We start from the raw sequence: 16218 nt of genomic DNA, 5'->3' as shown, positions 1-16218 counted from the left end.
CTAAAACAGGGTAAAAATACATCAGCAGTATTAATATTAAAGTAACATGAGGAGAATCCGCAGTACTTAAGCACAATCCACAGTACTTTCACTGATAAGCAACAGCAGTCATTGCTATTGGAAAGGTGGGAGGAGCTAGCTAGGAAGTATTTTGTACCATATGTCTGCTTCACAACCCACTGGAGAAGTGTCAGAAGAACATTACAAGTTAATATTGCCTGAGACAGTGATAACTTACAATACACTGACAACACAGATTGCAGATGGCCAAATTACCACTACAAACACCTTCTGGCACCTGACAGCTCACCAGATGCTGGTGGGTGTCATTTGCTACTTAATCATGTACCTGAGGAGAGATTAGAGAGATCCTATCCAGGATCCTGTGGTATCCATGTTGGTAAACAATCAATGGTCCTGATGTAGGAATTCATCACAGTGCCAGTGTAAATAGTGTAATGTATGTGTGTGGATACCCTGATGAATTTCCTGTACTGCCTTACAAAGCAAAAGCCAAGTCTAACTTAACTGATTACTTTCCACTGGTAATCTTATTAACAATAAGGTGAGAGAAAGCTCACATAGCAAACATGTAAAGTTGCAGAACAGAGAATCAAAAGCTTCTCCCGCACTGGTTTCTGGAAATATCCCTATAAGCTGGAGAAATCTATTCCTTCTATCCAGAAACTGTCAGTGTATTTCCATGTGGCCATGTAATTGGACTTGTTTGTCAGCTTTAGATTTTTAATGTACACAAATTCTGACTACTGAATAAATATTCCTCTAAAAACCTGAGAGTTAGAATAGTATCCAAAGTATCTTGGGAGTTATCTGTGTTTGCTTTTCCTTTTTCATTTTAATATTTTATCCAACCTTCTAAAATTTATTTTAATTCTGTGTCCCAGTTGTGAGCTGATTTAAGATTTTTTCTGCATTTAGCCATAAAATGAAATTTAAAAAAAAAGTTTTTACAGACTTCATAGAAACCAAATCACACGGCAACAGATCACCAAGGTTTTTATGAGCCTCAATGCTTTAAAGATGGACTGTTTATTGACTTTATAGGTATTTACAAAAACTATTCCAATGCATGCTTTAAAAGCCTTCAAAATTATTATTAATCTTTCAGGGCAGTAATGCACAATGAACTCTCAAGAATATAGTAATATACCTTTTTGTCAGTCACAGTCTCTGTTTCCTTCTCCTATTCTGTTTCTTGTTACTGCATTCTTTTATTTACATTGTGCAGAAAGCTGGGATCCTAGAACTGATGTTTTACTAGGTGACAGACAAGAAATTAGGAACAAAACTTGTAACAAGTCATGTATAGAATATATCTTATATTTATTTTGTTATAGTATAGTAAATAGACCCTGGTAAAACATTCTGAAAGATGAAAAAAACCAGAAAGAAGTCTGAAGCGATAGCCAAATGCAAAAAGTGGGAAAGTTGGTGTCATGGTGGACATGACAAAACCTCTGACTGGACATCAGGTATTGATTTTACTTAGCAAAAGGTAGCCAATAGAGAAGATGAGTGTATGGGAGTGAAAATAAAAATGGAAAAAAGGGCTCATGTAGTAACAGCAAGAAACTGCACAAAGCTGAGAAAGAGCACAAGGACACAGACTCCACTGCAACTACACACAATATTTAAATAGCTTTTCTTATTTGTAGCGTTTCATATTTAAATTCTTCACAAACTTAGTACAACCTGAAATTTTATGTATTAAAATCATACACCTAGTGACTGCTGACCAAGTGTCACTGAATTTGCTCTTCAGACTACAATTTTTAACTGAAATAATGATGTATTCTCATTGTAAAAATGTACTTGCCTAGCTATTTTAAGTTGCCAATAGCTGAATGTACCAGTGAAGTGAATGATGAGTGGACTGAGTGTTGCTTCATTTAGCTGGTGTTTATTATGTGGCAGGTTGTCTGTCAGACCATCAGGGCTGGCCCAGTTGGTGACTGGTGAGCTTTTGTGCAACTGACTGCCCAGGTTAATGGTAGTGCTTGATTGATGTATATCAAAAGTTAGCCCAAATCTTCTGTCAGGGTAGCTAAGTTTTGTAAGCATATTATGTTTAATCACATAGAAGGCCACACAACATAAAGGTGATTAAAATTATCATGTAAAATTCAGTGAAATATTCTAAAGTTATAAGAAAGAGAAAAAGTTAAGAGGAAAATATATTTAGTTATGGATCTGCACCTTAGATATTTCATGCTCTTTCTGTCAGCTCACTTTTAATTCATCTAGAACTAAAACTTGTACAAAATGCAGTAAAGAACATCTGGAGTGTGGGACAGATTCCATTTGCAAAAAAAACCGATATTACAATTGCTCACCTTCTGAAGAAGGTAAATGAAAAGAGTAGAGATAATCTAATCAAGAATGGCACTGAGAAGATGAATTTGAAATAACCATTCTGAATTTCAGATAACTGTAGAACTAGGAATACTGTAAAGAGTTTTTAGACAGAATGCTTAGAAACACTTTCTGCAAAACCCTGCAATTTAATTACATTTACTTTCCAAAGAAATAGAAAATATTTTGGAGTTCAGTAGGGAGATAAAAAGATAGCTGAGAGATCAGTCTATAGATTACACACTAACATCCAAATGAAATTTTGGTCTCATGAAGTTCCTACATCACTGATTGCAAGAAGTAAAAAGCGAGAAACCATAATTTAATATTTGCCATACTCCTTTTACCTGAAATTTGTTTCAGCAATGCATACTGCTGACTCATGTTTACCCTGGTGTATACCAAGATGTATAGGGTGGGTTAAAACCACTCCTCCCAGTTTTGTTTAATCAGCAAACCTGGTGAGGTTTACTCTGCTTCATCATCAACATCAATAAAGATATAACACAGAACCAGATCCAGTACTGATATCCCTAGGGCAAACCACTTCTCACTTGCCTCCAATTAGACTCCCTATCACTGATTGCCACCCTCTAGACCTGGCCACTCAGTTGTTTTCTACCCCACTTCACGGTCTTCTCAGTCAGCACATAAGCAGTCAGCTTGTCCATGGAAATCTTGTGGAAGTCAGTATCAAAGGCTTCACTGAAGTTCAGGTAGACAATATCCACTGCTCTCCCCTCATATTCTAAGTCAGTCAGTCCTTGTTTGCAGCTTATAGGACCAGTTGCAGAAATAAACAATTTGTAGTGGAACCGAAAAAAAAACAGTTGGCTAATGCCTCTGATTTCCTTTTATCTGGTTCTTTCTTCAAATCCATAAGTACTTAGTGGTTGGGTCTTATGGACTTTTTATTATGCCAGATTATCCAGCTTTAGAGGGCAGAGTATAAAAGCTCTAGTTTCTCTGATGGACAAAACTGACAGATTTCACAACTCTGCAATAAACATTGTGAGACTTTTGCTGCTCTGTTCACCTGACACCATGTGCTGCATTCCTTCACAGCAGCCGAGCTCTGAATGCTACCACCTTCTCTTTAACTCCCTCAGTGAAAATCAGTAAAAACAGTGAGCATTAAACCCATCATTTTTTATTCACTTTAAAATCTTGTAATTCCAGTATTAAAATTATCATTATGCCTACTGCCACTTCTTGACTATTAAATTTAATTTCTTTTTTCTGCCTTCCTTTGTAGATCTCCAACTTTTTTTCTTTTTTTTTTCTGACTGGCTTTTTTTATATTTCACAGAATTAAATAAACAACCAAACAAGCAAACAATTATTTAAATAAATGAATCTGCATATTAGAGAAAAATATAGTAATTACAATATTGTTTAGGTTTGAAGTGACCTATTAAATTAATCTCTCCCTGTTCAAAGCAGAGTCCTGCTAGAGCAGGTTATTTAGGACCACGTCCACTTAAGTTTTTTACTTTCTCCAAGGATGGAGATTTTGTACCCTGTTTAGAATGTTTGACCACCATCACAGAAGAAAAAATAAAAGACTTTTATGTTCAGATGGAATTTTGTGCATTTTGATTGGCGTTCATTGTCTATATCCTGTCAATAAGCACTACTGAGAAATGTTGGGCTCATTTTCTTCATTCTCTTCCTTCAGATATACATATAACATTGATGAGATGTCCCTGAACCTTCTCCAGGCTGAAAAATCCTGTCTCCCTCAGCCTTTCCTTTTGTGAAAGGTGCTCCGATCACTAAATCAATTTTTTTCCGAGCATTGCTTGATCTGTTAAATCTATATCTGTCTTGTAGTGGGAGCTGAGAACTGAACACAATCCTGCAGGTACAGTCTTATTAGCACTGAACAGAGGGGAAGGATCACCTCAGTCAAATTGCTGGCAACACTCCTAGTGCAACTGAGGAGGTTCATGGACTCCTTTGATCTGAGGGTACATTGCTGCCTGTTGTCCAGTAGAATCCGAAGATCCTTTTTGGTAAAGCTGCTTTTCAGATGGTTTCACTTCTGCATAAACTGATGTATCAACTTTTTCCTCCCCAGGTGCAGGATTTGGTATTTACCCTTGCTGACACCCACCCAGCCTAATCAGCTTCCTCTGAATAGTGGCATAACTATATCTTGTATAAACATCTCCACCTAGTTTTGTATTGTCTGAAGACTTGCTAAGACATCATCTTTATCTGATTCATTAACAAAGATGTTGAAGAATATTAGAGCATGAACAGATAGACATCTGACCTAGACTGCTAGAAACTGCCTCCAGCAGGAGTTGGTGCCATCAGTCACAGTCCTCTAGGACCAGTCATTCAGCTCATCTTTAATACATTTCATTGTCCACTTACCTAAAGATTATTTTGTCAGTTTTTCTGTGATGATGTTATGTGAGACAGTGTCAGAAGCTTTCTGAAATCAGGGTAGACAATATCTGTTGCTCTGCTCTCATCCACCATCCATCAGCTATTCCCATCATTGTAGAAATCTATCAAGTTCGTCCAGTATTATTTCACCCTTGAAAATCCATTCTAATTATTCCTAGCTTGCTCCTTGGCCTTCATGTGTCCAGAAAATCTTTCCAGGAGGCTTCTCTCCACCACCTTCAGAGTGACTAAGGTTATGCTGACTGGACTGTAGCTCCCCAAATCTTCCTTCTATCCTTCTTGAATATAGGAGTGATATTTTTTCTCTTCTAGCCTTTGTGTACTTTTCCCAGACACTGTGACTATTCAAAGGTATTCAAGAGTAGCCCTGCATAGGCATTAGCCAGCTTCCATTAGTCTCCATTGCCTTCCGTACACACATTTTAAGTACTCTATGTCTTGGTCATCCTTTGCTGACAATAAATCTTCATATTTATCATAGTAGCAACAGCATAGATAAATCTGTGTGGCCATACAATATAATATTTACAACTCCTTTCTCCTTACGAATGCCAATGTATCCTTTTGGTATTTCTTTCATAAAGGTAGAATTTCTGAGTTCTTTCCATTATCATAAACTATCACGAGTTTATAAATGTTATGTACAGTTCTTCTCAGAGTTGCTTCTATTTTCTTCTGAGAATGCCCGTGCCAATATTAGCAGCCTTGAAAGTTCAACAGCTATTTTGATGTTATCTAAATGCAATATGTTATAAAGAAGTTGAAGTAAAACAGTTATGAAGCAGGAAATATGATGCCTAGTATAGTGTCAGAATGTGTCAAAAGTTGGGAAGAGTCTAGAGAAAAGCAAGAAGAGAGAAAGAAACAACTACTGCATTCAGAGTCAAAACCAAATCCAAAGATTTACATACCATAGCCAAGAGCCTTTGAATACATCTGGTATGCAACATCTGACCTGCTATGATTATGGCCAAATAGCTATCCCAAAGAAATCAATCTTTCTTTATTAGTGTGAAGTGTGGCAGGTGTTTAATTCACTGCAGTTCCCTAATCAGAGACTGGAAAATATTTTCTTTCTAGTAATTGGTACTCGGCATTTTTCAGTGATGATCAAAGCTCCATTATCTGTATTCCTTGCCTAATGGAGTTAGTATGTTACTTCTGTGGAAATTTATGTCAAAAATAAAATTTAAAAAGAGTTAGAAAATAATATTTTGCTACTTTCTGGCTCTGTTAGTCAACTAAATTAATATTTCTAATTGCACTCTGACTCCTATCTCATGTTCCGATGACATAGACATCACTGAGTTTTTGATTTCTTTGATGAAATGAATGATTTTCCTGTAAAAGTACTTTGATGCTTAATAAATTCAGAGACTTCTAAAGCAAAGGCAACAAAATTTTTCCAGGAACAAAAGCAGTATCATAATATGATTTAGTACAGTCATCTTTAAAAAAAAACAACTATCTTTCAAGATTTCATTGTCACACATACAAACTCATGTTTATGATGTTGTGTCAAAAAAAATTACAAATCTTTTCTGAATTTTTCTTATTATATTTTGAATCAAAACTGCCTATTACTATATTGAATGCCCTACTTTCTACTACACAGTTTTATATGCATGCCTTTGAAAGTCAAAAGGCATGAGATGGATTCTATAATGACCATAAATCAACTAGAAAATCTGGATTTTTTTTGAACATACAGTCTTTATTTCTTTTGAAGGTGAATGAGACCAAAAAAGCAAAGAGCTTGATTTTGTATCTCACATTACGTTTTCTCTGAAACAGCATTTTTCCAGTATAAACTGAGCAAGTAATATCTTTAAGACTAGAAGTTATATCAAATAATCAAAAAATAAAATCAAAATTTTACTATGATATGTTCACCATTGGAAGGTTCAAGTTAAAGTCTTCCTCAGTGTATGATGAGTGCATTAAACCCTATGAAGCTTGAGATCTTTTAGGAATTTGTCTCTGAATCCTAGCTTGTCATTTTTCTGAGAAGATACTCACTTGGGAGGGATTCATTTGGACTTGATTTATAAGGTGGTATGATGAAAGAGGCTTGACAAAAAGATGAGTTGAGAAGTTAAGCCATTAGTCTCAAATTTCATCCTTGTCACTCCCTGCTCTAAAGAGCATCTTTTACTTTCCAAAAGGTACTTTTTGCAGAATAATTCTGTTTAGCTTTGCTTTAATTTATAATTTCAAACACAAGGCACTACCCTCTGAACAGATCTTTCTCTATGACCTGTATTTTTTGTCTCTTTCACACTTATCTAAATCTGTGTCTCATACACGTTTTCTGATTCACCCTGGAAAACAGAGAATGCCAACCAGTACAAAAAGCAGAAGATAGTATCCCTGACAAAGCCTACATCAATTGAAAGAATTTGGCATGCTGCAACTTAAGGGGAGTAAGTCTATGAGCATTTGGAATCGATTCTTAACACACATTAATTGCTAATCCTCAGTGGACGTTTACAGACCTCTTAATCTCTATAAAGGTATTTTCCTTTCCTATTTTCCCACTGTAGGAGAGTTTTAGGAATTAAAAGACCAGAATGCACTAATAATTGTTTGACCTTACTTTCCCTTTGCCAGCTATATGTTCCATTGTTTACCTTTTGTTTACCAGATGTTTTCAGAAATTGAACGTAGACAAAAAAATTGTGGCTTTAGTATTCAAAGGTAGCTGGTTTAGACATATTAATTTTAAAGCTCGTGTAAAACTTCTTGATTTTTCAGAAGTTGCCATCATCAACATTCTTTGATTGACTAATGTTTATGTGCTTAGTATCCTGTTATGGAGGGAGTCAGATCTTTAAAGGTAGAAAACCACTGTTAGAGATCAAAACAGTTAGATAAGGCACAAGGTACTCAAATGAAAAATCATAAACCTCAGAAGAGAAAGGATAAAATCATTTAGCAATATTAAAATTTTTAACAGAAATTCCTCCCTATAGTAAACTACTAGTATTATAAAAAGTATTTTTAAAAACCCATATGAGCAGTAAAAGAAAGGTATGAAATCGTATTTAATTCAGGTCTTCTTCCATTCCATTTCTGATACATCAATCATAAAGTACAGTCCTATCTACTGATACTACTGGTAATAGGCATTTTTTTGTGTTCTCTCTAGGGTGAAAATGATGCTATTTTCCCCTGCCACATCCTCTTCTCCTGAAGTCTCTGCTAACCTCTCTCCCATTTCTTTCTGACTCTTGGACAGAAGTTTACCCACCAAAAACCTCTCTTATGAGGATGAGCCACACACACTAAGCTGGCCTTATGTTTGCTTTGTGCAAAAAGGTTAAAATTTGGAAGGTTTCTGGAAGCATCTAGCCTCAGATGTGTATAGCATCTCTCTCATTATGAGACTTGGCAGGATTCCATTGTTGTGTCTCTCAGGAACCTTAAACACTACTGACTTCTGCTAGATCTACTTTTTATGCTGCAGAAGAAACACTTTCTTTAAATGTACCTTTTTCACCTTTTTTTCTTTTCTTCCAAAATCATATGCAGATGCTTATCCCTAATGCTTCTGACCATACCAGGCTTTTGCAGATAGATATGCCTGGACAACAGGCCCTTTTAAAGATTTCTCCAAACTCACAGGGGTCTCCTATCACTGGGCTAGGTTACTTAAGGCTTATGAGATACTGTACAGAGGGATGGGCATCAGAACCTTAAAGAAAATCCAGTTCTGCTTCATTACAATCTTTGAGCAGTCCTGGGAACTTGGCTATGGTTGGAACCAGTTGAGCCTTTCAAACCCACTGACAGCATGTCATAGGAGGCTTAGTGTCTGAAGTTTATGCTTCCAAACACTTCCAAACATTTTCTCTCACTTCCAGTTAATATTGCTGGCAGGCACAGGAATGTGTGCGTCTAGTCACAGCGGGGGAATTGCTTATGAGGAATCCCAACATCCCCCACAGGACTGACTGTGCACAGCACATTCTAATGGGATTGAGTTGTGCTACAAGCTGTGAAGATGTCCTGTTAATGTTAGTTAGCACCAAGTCCAAGTGAGGCTAAGCAGCAGGACACCATATTCAGAGACAGATTCCCACAACATCTAATTTTAATTTACAACCTACCGATCATCTCACATCTCATTATGAAAAAGGTGTCAGGAATTTAGAAAAAAATATTAAGATAGGTTTAGGATATGATATCTCCCTGACTAATAGAACTTGAGATCTATCAGAAAAAGCACAGTGCTTCATTTACAGCCTCTTCCCATTCTGCAGGCAGCTGATGAAATCCCACTTAAAATAGTACATTTTTAACTCCATATACTGATCTTGACATCTTACATAGATTTGAGGAAGCGCTAAACCCTAGTCCTGCCTGAGAACAGAGCAACACTCAACAGCCCAAATAGTCCACATGAAAAGCTGGTGTTCATCAGAGCCTGTGCAGCAATGTTGCTTGACAGGGGTGAGTGATTTCCCTTTGGCCTGTTTGCCCTGTGCACAAGCAAAGACAATGTCAATGTTCACCTATCAAGTGGAGTGTCCTTTACTTTCCTGAAGACTAATTTCCTTCAGACTTCTGTATTTTTAATTTATAAGTGCATTCTGAATTCTGCACTGCAGTTCCTCTGTCTTAGTTCCTTGTTTGCAAACTGGGATGAGAATGCATTGCTGTCTCTCAGAGGTATTTTGTGGATAAATACTATGAAAATTTAGAAGTGTTAAGACATGGTAATTTTGAAGGATTTGGTAGTAACTCTCCTATTTTGACCTTGTAAAAGAGGCAAGGTTGACAACTGGTATGGAAGTACAGAATTAGATTTTTGTCTTGTTTTCTCATTCACTCAGAAAGGCCTCCACTTAGGAGATGTAAACATCTTCTTCATGGTGCCAGTTTTCATCTTAATATATTAACAAGATCAGTGCTTGGAAAATATTAAAGCAAAAAAAAAAAAAAAAAGCACCACTCTTCACTTGAATTTTTAAATTAATTCACTTTGATTTTGAATACCTAAAGTGTATGCTTTCCCCACATATTTTAGTAAATTAGTTAACAGGAAGGCACATCCAGGAAAACAGTTAATTTTTAGGAATGGTTTTAGAATGTATAAGGAAAATGGATGAAAAATTCAGAATTGTTCAAACAGGAAGCAATTCTACATTGGCTATAAATAGTATGCTTATCCAACAAGGGTACAGAAGATATATGATGTAAACTACTGAGATTATCTGTTAGATCTACAGCACTTCATTAAAGTTGCTGTTGTATACTTCCCATGGAGTTCAGTACTTCAGTATTTTGGAAAATTAACAAAATATTTTATGAGGTATCAATGACTACCTCTTGGAAAAAAGCATATATAATTTCTGATTCTTCTTAACTGACCATTCAAGCAGTGTCAACGGCATTTACATCTATTTTAAGACCTCTTTTTCATTCCGAGTCATAGGCAATGACAACAGTATAAATGAGATTTAAATAATGGCACACAAAGCTTAAGTTCCTGAATCGTGGAAAGGGCTCAGGTGTGTTATACATTGAGAATGGGTAAATGATACATTTATAGCCCTTTGAGGCCTGCATGCAAAATTGTTTCTAGTTTATTCAAAATTCATGCTATTCAGTTTTTGCTTATTCCAAGTGTGTTTAGTAAACAAGAGTCACTTGTGAATGATATGTTCTAAAATCAAATTTAAGGGTAAACTTAATTATGTTCACAGATGGTGAAGCATAATTGATGACAGTATGTCAATGTAAACTGGAACTAGCTATGTCTAAAAACATATCATCACTATCAACAACATAACATTATGAATATTTTAAATTACTACTTTATAAAAAAGATGAGCTGGTTAATTCTGGTTGCCTCCATAGATGGCCTAGTATATGTCAACTATTTTTGTTTATGTGAGCTTCTATTTAATTTGTTGCTACATATCTTATTATTATTGCTGCAAAGAATCAACAAGGGAAATATTTTGGTAGCAAAAGGAAAATACATAGACTACACTTTTCATAAAACAATAATTGGGGCACTGCCACCTGAATTTCATGGGAATTTAGTAAGTAAAATAGGAGAACATGAGATTCTTTCTGCTTTACCATCACTAATAGTGGAATTCTATGGTTTTATTATTTCACTTGATAGAAGCCACTTCCCATTTACATTAAACAGACTAAACCCAACTGTAAAAGAGCATTGGCACATCCAAAGAAAAACATTTGTTTGTTTGTTATATGACCACAGTTCTTATAGGTGAAATTGCATTTCAGTGGTCTGAACATAATGTATGATTACCAGGTTTACATGTTTCTAACAAACTTTCCCTATATTATTCATTTATTATTAAGATCTGAAACTTGGAAAGATACATTACTATTCAGTTTGGTTTTGTTTTCTTTTTTTAAAATATAGATTTATTTTCTATGGTGAATATATTTTAGCATTTGACTGAAGAATAATAGAAGATGAGAACATTGATACTCAAATAGTCTTCTGTAGGACTAGTGGGGTGTGCACAAGGCCTAGGGTGCCTTGTCGAGGAACTTAAACATCACCCTACCATAACTCTATAGGAATAGAATTAGTGTCTTAAATATACTTAATCTCAGATTATTCTTTTCTGTTTAGGAGATGCTTAAAAAAAACCAATTAGACATTTATGATATTTTTATAAAATCCCTTCTAAGTCAGAGAAATCAGAGGGGAAATAGAACCTGCTTATTACAAATTATTTTTAATATTATTATTGTTATTATCATAATCATCAATTATTAAATCATTGCAATTGTGATGTTACTTTTTGACATTTTTCTTGTATAAATAATTGAAAAAAGCAGTGATATCCTCTGTAAGGAACCCACACAAGGTAAGTCCATAAGAGTGGCATAGAGTTGAAAATATGAAATATAAGAAAAAGACAAGGTTGTGCTCTTACCTTTGAAAATCAATCTCCATCACTTCTCCCCAGGCTTCCTTATAATTGGACCTATTGTCAGTACAAAAGATGTTTGTTAGTATTAAAGTGTCAGTTCTTCGGTGCTATGCAGCTCTGAAGCAGGTGTTGACGTCCCCAGTAAGGCACAGGACGGCGAGAATGTTGCCAAGGAGGTGCTGTTTGTAAGCTGCTACTACCCTTGCAAGTTGTTGCTAACAACTGATTAACATAGTGGCATTCCTCCACCCATGCATGTCCATTTGCTGGGGCATTATCTTCACTGACAATGGAACAGAAAATTTTTTGTAGATTCTCTGGCATATAGCAAGCCTACAATAGTGGCCTTATCCAACTGCAGAGGACACAGTGAGATTTGCCTGTGGTAGTTATGCAAAAGTGTACTTAGAGAAAGAATGTTTTAATTTAAATAGAATTTATTATTTTTTATTATTATTAATGCAAGCTTTTCTTTGCATTATCCTTCTTTCCTGTCAGAGGAAAGTCTAGATTTCATGAACCAATTACAAGAAACACTCAGGCATAAATAGGTTAACAACAAAATGGAACCACTTTACAACACTGAATAACTAAATAATAAAACAGAAAATAAAATTAATTAATAATACTTGTGCTATTAAAATGTAAGAACTCTGGGAAAATCGTTGAGGAAAACATTTCACTACAAGAAGAAATTTAATAGGCTAGTGCAATTTTCTCTGAAGAAACCATGTCCAATGAATGCTATGCCCATTAAAGCATATCCCTGAGACTTCTGTGAGTAGAGTTTATGCATCTTTGTTGAAATGGATTTTTTATAGGGCTGCAGAATAGCAGCACATCAAAGCATCTACCTCATATGTTCTACTGTGTTATGCTATATCAATTGTGATTTGAAAAAAATCCATTATGAAATATTTTTAAAACAGACACCACAACATAACAGGTCTAACTCCATTTTTATTACCTTACATTACACATTTAATGGATATAATTGATGCTAAGCTATGTCAGAAGTAGAACAATACAATTTGTTCTAAAGTAAAGATTAAAGAATGTTTTCAAATGTTTATGGATGCGTTGGATTTGAGCCAAGGTTTTGGTAGCAGGGGGAGCTGTAAGGTGTTCTCTATGAGAAAGGATGAGGAGCTGGCATCATGTCCAACAGACATGATTACTGCTGACCAAAGCTAAACTGGTGGCACTTTTATGATAACATATTTAAGAGTAAAATAAGGAAGAGGAAGAAAGTTCCTCAGGCACCACAGCAGAGGCTCCCCTGCAGCCCGACCATAATGATGCAGATTGTCCCTTTGCAGGCAGTAGAGGACTGAAGTGATTCAGGTGTCCATCTTGTGAAAGATCCCACACCAGAACAGGTGAAGATGACCTGAAGAATGATGCAGCCTAAGGATAGCCCCAAGAGTGAGCTCCTGGCAGAAAGGAAAGCAGCCTATATTGGGGCAGGTTTTCTGTCAGGAGCTGCGGCCCTATAGGAGAACCATGATCTAGTAGTCTGTTGCTGAAGGATTGTACCCATGGAGAATACATATGCTGGAGCAGATAATTAAGACCTACAGCCTGTGGAATGACTCCACATGCAAACAGTAGAGGAATTTGAAGAAGGAGCAACAGAGATGAAGTGTTACATGATCACAGCCCCTATCCCACCACCTTTGTCTCTCAAGGAGAGAGGAAAACAGAAGAGTCAGGAAACTGGAGATAAAAGATAAGCTTGAGGACAAAGGTTAGGAGTGAAGAGATGCTATTGTTTGCATTGTCATTGTTTTCTTACTATCCCACTGTATTTCTAATTGCAATAGGTTATATTAATCTTCCACAAACCAAGACTGCTTTTCCCATGATGGTATTTGATAAATGATCATCTGTTCATTATCTCAGCCCTCAAGCTTTTCATCTTATTTTTCCTATGGACCTTGCTTATGAGGACAGGGTGAACCTGGAGAAGAGAAGGCTTCAAGGAGATATTATAGAAGTCTTGCAGTATCTAAAGAAGCCTATAAGAGATCTAGAGGGACTTTTGACAAGGACTGTACTGGTAAGACAAGGTCTAATGGCTGAAAGAGAGTAGATTTATATTAGATATTAGAAAGAAATTCTTTATTTGTAAGGCACTAGAAGAGTTTTCCCAGAGAAGCTGTGAATGGCACATCCCTGGAAGGCCAGGTTGGATGGGGCTTTGAGCAACCTGATTTAGTGGAAGGCTACACCCCTGTCTATAGTGTGTGACATGATTTTTAAGGCCCCTTCCAACACAAACAATTCTATGATTCTAATATTTTCTCCACATCTGGCAGAGGAGAGGGAGTTAGAGATTGCCTTGGTGGTCATATGGCAGCCAGCCAATTTAAGGAATGATGGATCATGTTTTGAAAACAGTATCTCTGATACAAAGTATATGATCAAATAGTCTACTGTGGTTTTTCTTCACTTTCTCTGTAAATTCATGTCACTTCATATATTGGGATTGGCTGAGTTACCTCTGGAGCTTCTTAGAACTCTATTGACTTTACTAGGCACCTACAGTGATGACTTTTTAAATTATTGAAGTTGCAAAGAAAATTTGATTAGTCTTACAGTTTCTTTGTAGAAGTGAACAGAAGGAGACTGTTGGACTTTTCTATAAATGGCGGTCTTCTAGTGGGTGCTGTAGTGTTTTAGTCTGTCATATTTCTTTTATTTTTTTGCCTGATAGCCAAAGGCATTCTGATCATAATGTCAAGAGATGGGAAATTGAATACCAGCTTAACAACAATAAATTCAAACAGAACTTTAGGGAAGAAAGTTTCATACCTGTGTGTGAGACATCACATCCAACATTCGTGATAAGGATTTGAAGTAAAAAGTCAAGCTTATTTCATCTTTCACAACTGCTTCTGAATGTTCATTCATCAATGTGAGTTTGCCTTGGAGCTGTCTTTACTATCTTTACATCCAACAAGTTGAGTGCTCTATACTTTGTGTGCTTCGGGCAAGGCAAGAGAGACAATGTGGTCCACTGCAGTTAGAACAGGGTTAGGATTTCCTGACACCAAATTGCAGCTCTCTTAAAGGCTTGTTTTGTGTCCTGTAACAATATGTTTAACATATTGTTAATATGTTAGGAATCAATAGGATTCTCCTCTGAAAAGGCTAGCAACATGTTTTTCTCTTCCCAAGAGCCATGTGAGGATCTATCACTTCCAATTTGCAAAGCATTCTGGAACTAAAAATTGATACTTTAGTGTACAGTACTATGATGGTTAGCATTATTGCTAAAACTAGTAGCTTTTCATCCCTTTCTAATGAATTCACTAACAGAAATATGAATTTTGCTGAGATCTCACCTATCTAATTTTGTAGACTGTGAGGTGAGTGAATACTGGGAGAAATTTTCATTACTAGATTCTCATACTTAGGTGAAATTAGGTTATTCTATGCAAAACTTTTGAGTAAATTTAGACAAGTTAAAATGAAAAGAATAAACATACAAAGAAATTCTTTAATGAATCATTATTTGTGATACTGTGGAAAAACAAAAAAGTTTTTGCAATGTGGGAAACTAAACAGGCAAATCTTAAAAAATGGTCCAAAATTTCATGAAATTTCTAAGATTCTGTTGCATGATTTAAAAAAATACAGGTTCTGAAGTGCTCTGAATTTTTTGCCTTTGGTATCTAAGACAGCCAAATTTAATTTATAGCAGCGATTGACTTTAGCAATACTGCTTCATTTACTAGCCATTATGTAATAGCTGTTATTTGATAAAGTGTCATTTCATTCTTTTCTGAGATAACTGGAGCAACTGGCAAAGAGAAAGGAGACAGAACAGTATCATCATATGTGATTAATGAATTCTGTACTTTAAACACAGAGATAGCAACAAATAAAAGCACAGAAAGAAAGGTTTCTTTTCCGATTCCAGTATTTAAATAGTTTAATGTATTAGAATGTTGTAACTGAAACCTACCACTTAAATTCTAAGTTGATTATAAATTTGGTGGACACAGAATGTTTTGAACACCTGAGTTTTCCTCCATTTTACAGGCATTGTATGTATAGACCCGGTCTTTTGCTAGGATAACATTTAGAAAATAATGTGTTTATACTACTAATTTCTGTCCTATACAAATCCCTTAGAAATTTACTATGGAAACAATAACATTGCCAGCCAGTTGAGGGAGGGGATTATATAAGTCTGCTCTGCAATGGTGCAACTTCCTGCGCAGTTTTTTCACTACAAGTAAGAAATATATGATGCTATTAGGAAATCCAAAGGAAGGCTACAAAGATGGTGAAGGGCCTTGAGGGGAAACTTTATGAGGAGCAGCTGAGGTCACTTGGTCTGTTCAGCCTGGAGAAGAGGAGACTCAGAGGAGACCTCACTGCAGTTACAGCTTCCTCATGAGGGAAAGAGCAGGGGCAGGCACTGATCCCTTCTCTGTGGTGACAGTGACGGGACCCAAGGAAATGGCCTGAAGTTGTATTAGCAAATATTTAGGCT

At 36.0% G+C, this 16218-nt stretch overlaps 1 long non-coding RNA gene across 12 annotated transcripts in view; it reads right to left on the bottom strand.

The window, feature by feature from the left end:
* Positions 1-14961, bottom strand: part of LOC146768687 (uncharacterized) — an 81040-nt gene extending 66079 nt beyond the window's left edge. For 5 of the 12 annotated variants that reach the window (XR_014954396.1, XR_014954401.1, XR_014954397.1 and 2 more), the window contains exon 1: positions 11718-14961. This is a non-coding gene — a long non-coding RNA (uncharacterized LOC146768687). The remainder of the gene's footprint in view (positions 1-11717) is intronic. The other 7 variants (XR_014954406.1, XR_014954400.1, XR_014954407.1 and 4 more) reach the window with 5 other exon arrangements.
* Positions 14962-16218: the final 1257 nt, after the last annotated feature.

This window comes from Lonchura striata, chromosome 1, assembly GCF_050655825.1.
Source record: "Lonchura striata isolate lonStrDom1 chromosome 1, ASM5065582v1, whole genome shotgun sequence".
NCBI classification, from domain to species: domain Eukaryota; kingdom Metazoa; phylum Chordata; class Aves; order Passeriformes; family Estrildidae; genus Lonchura; species Lonchura striata.
This window is presented reverse-complemented; position numbering and strand designations above follow the sequence as displayed.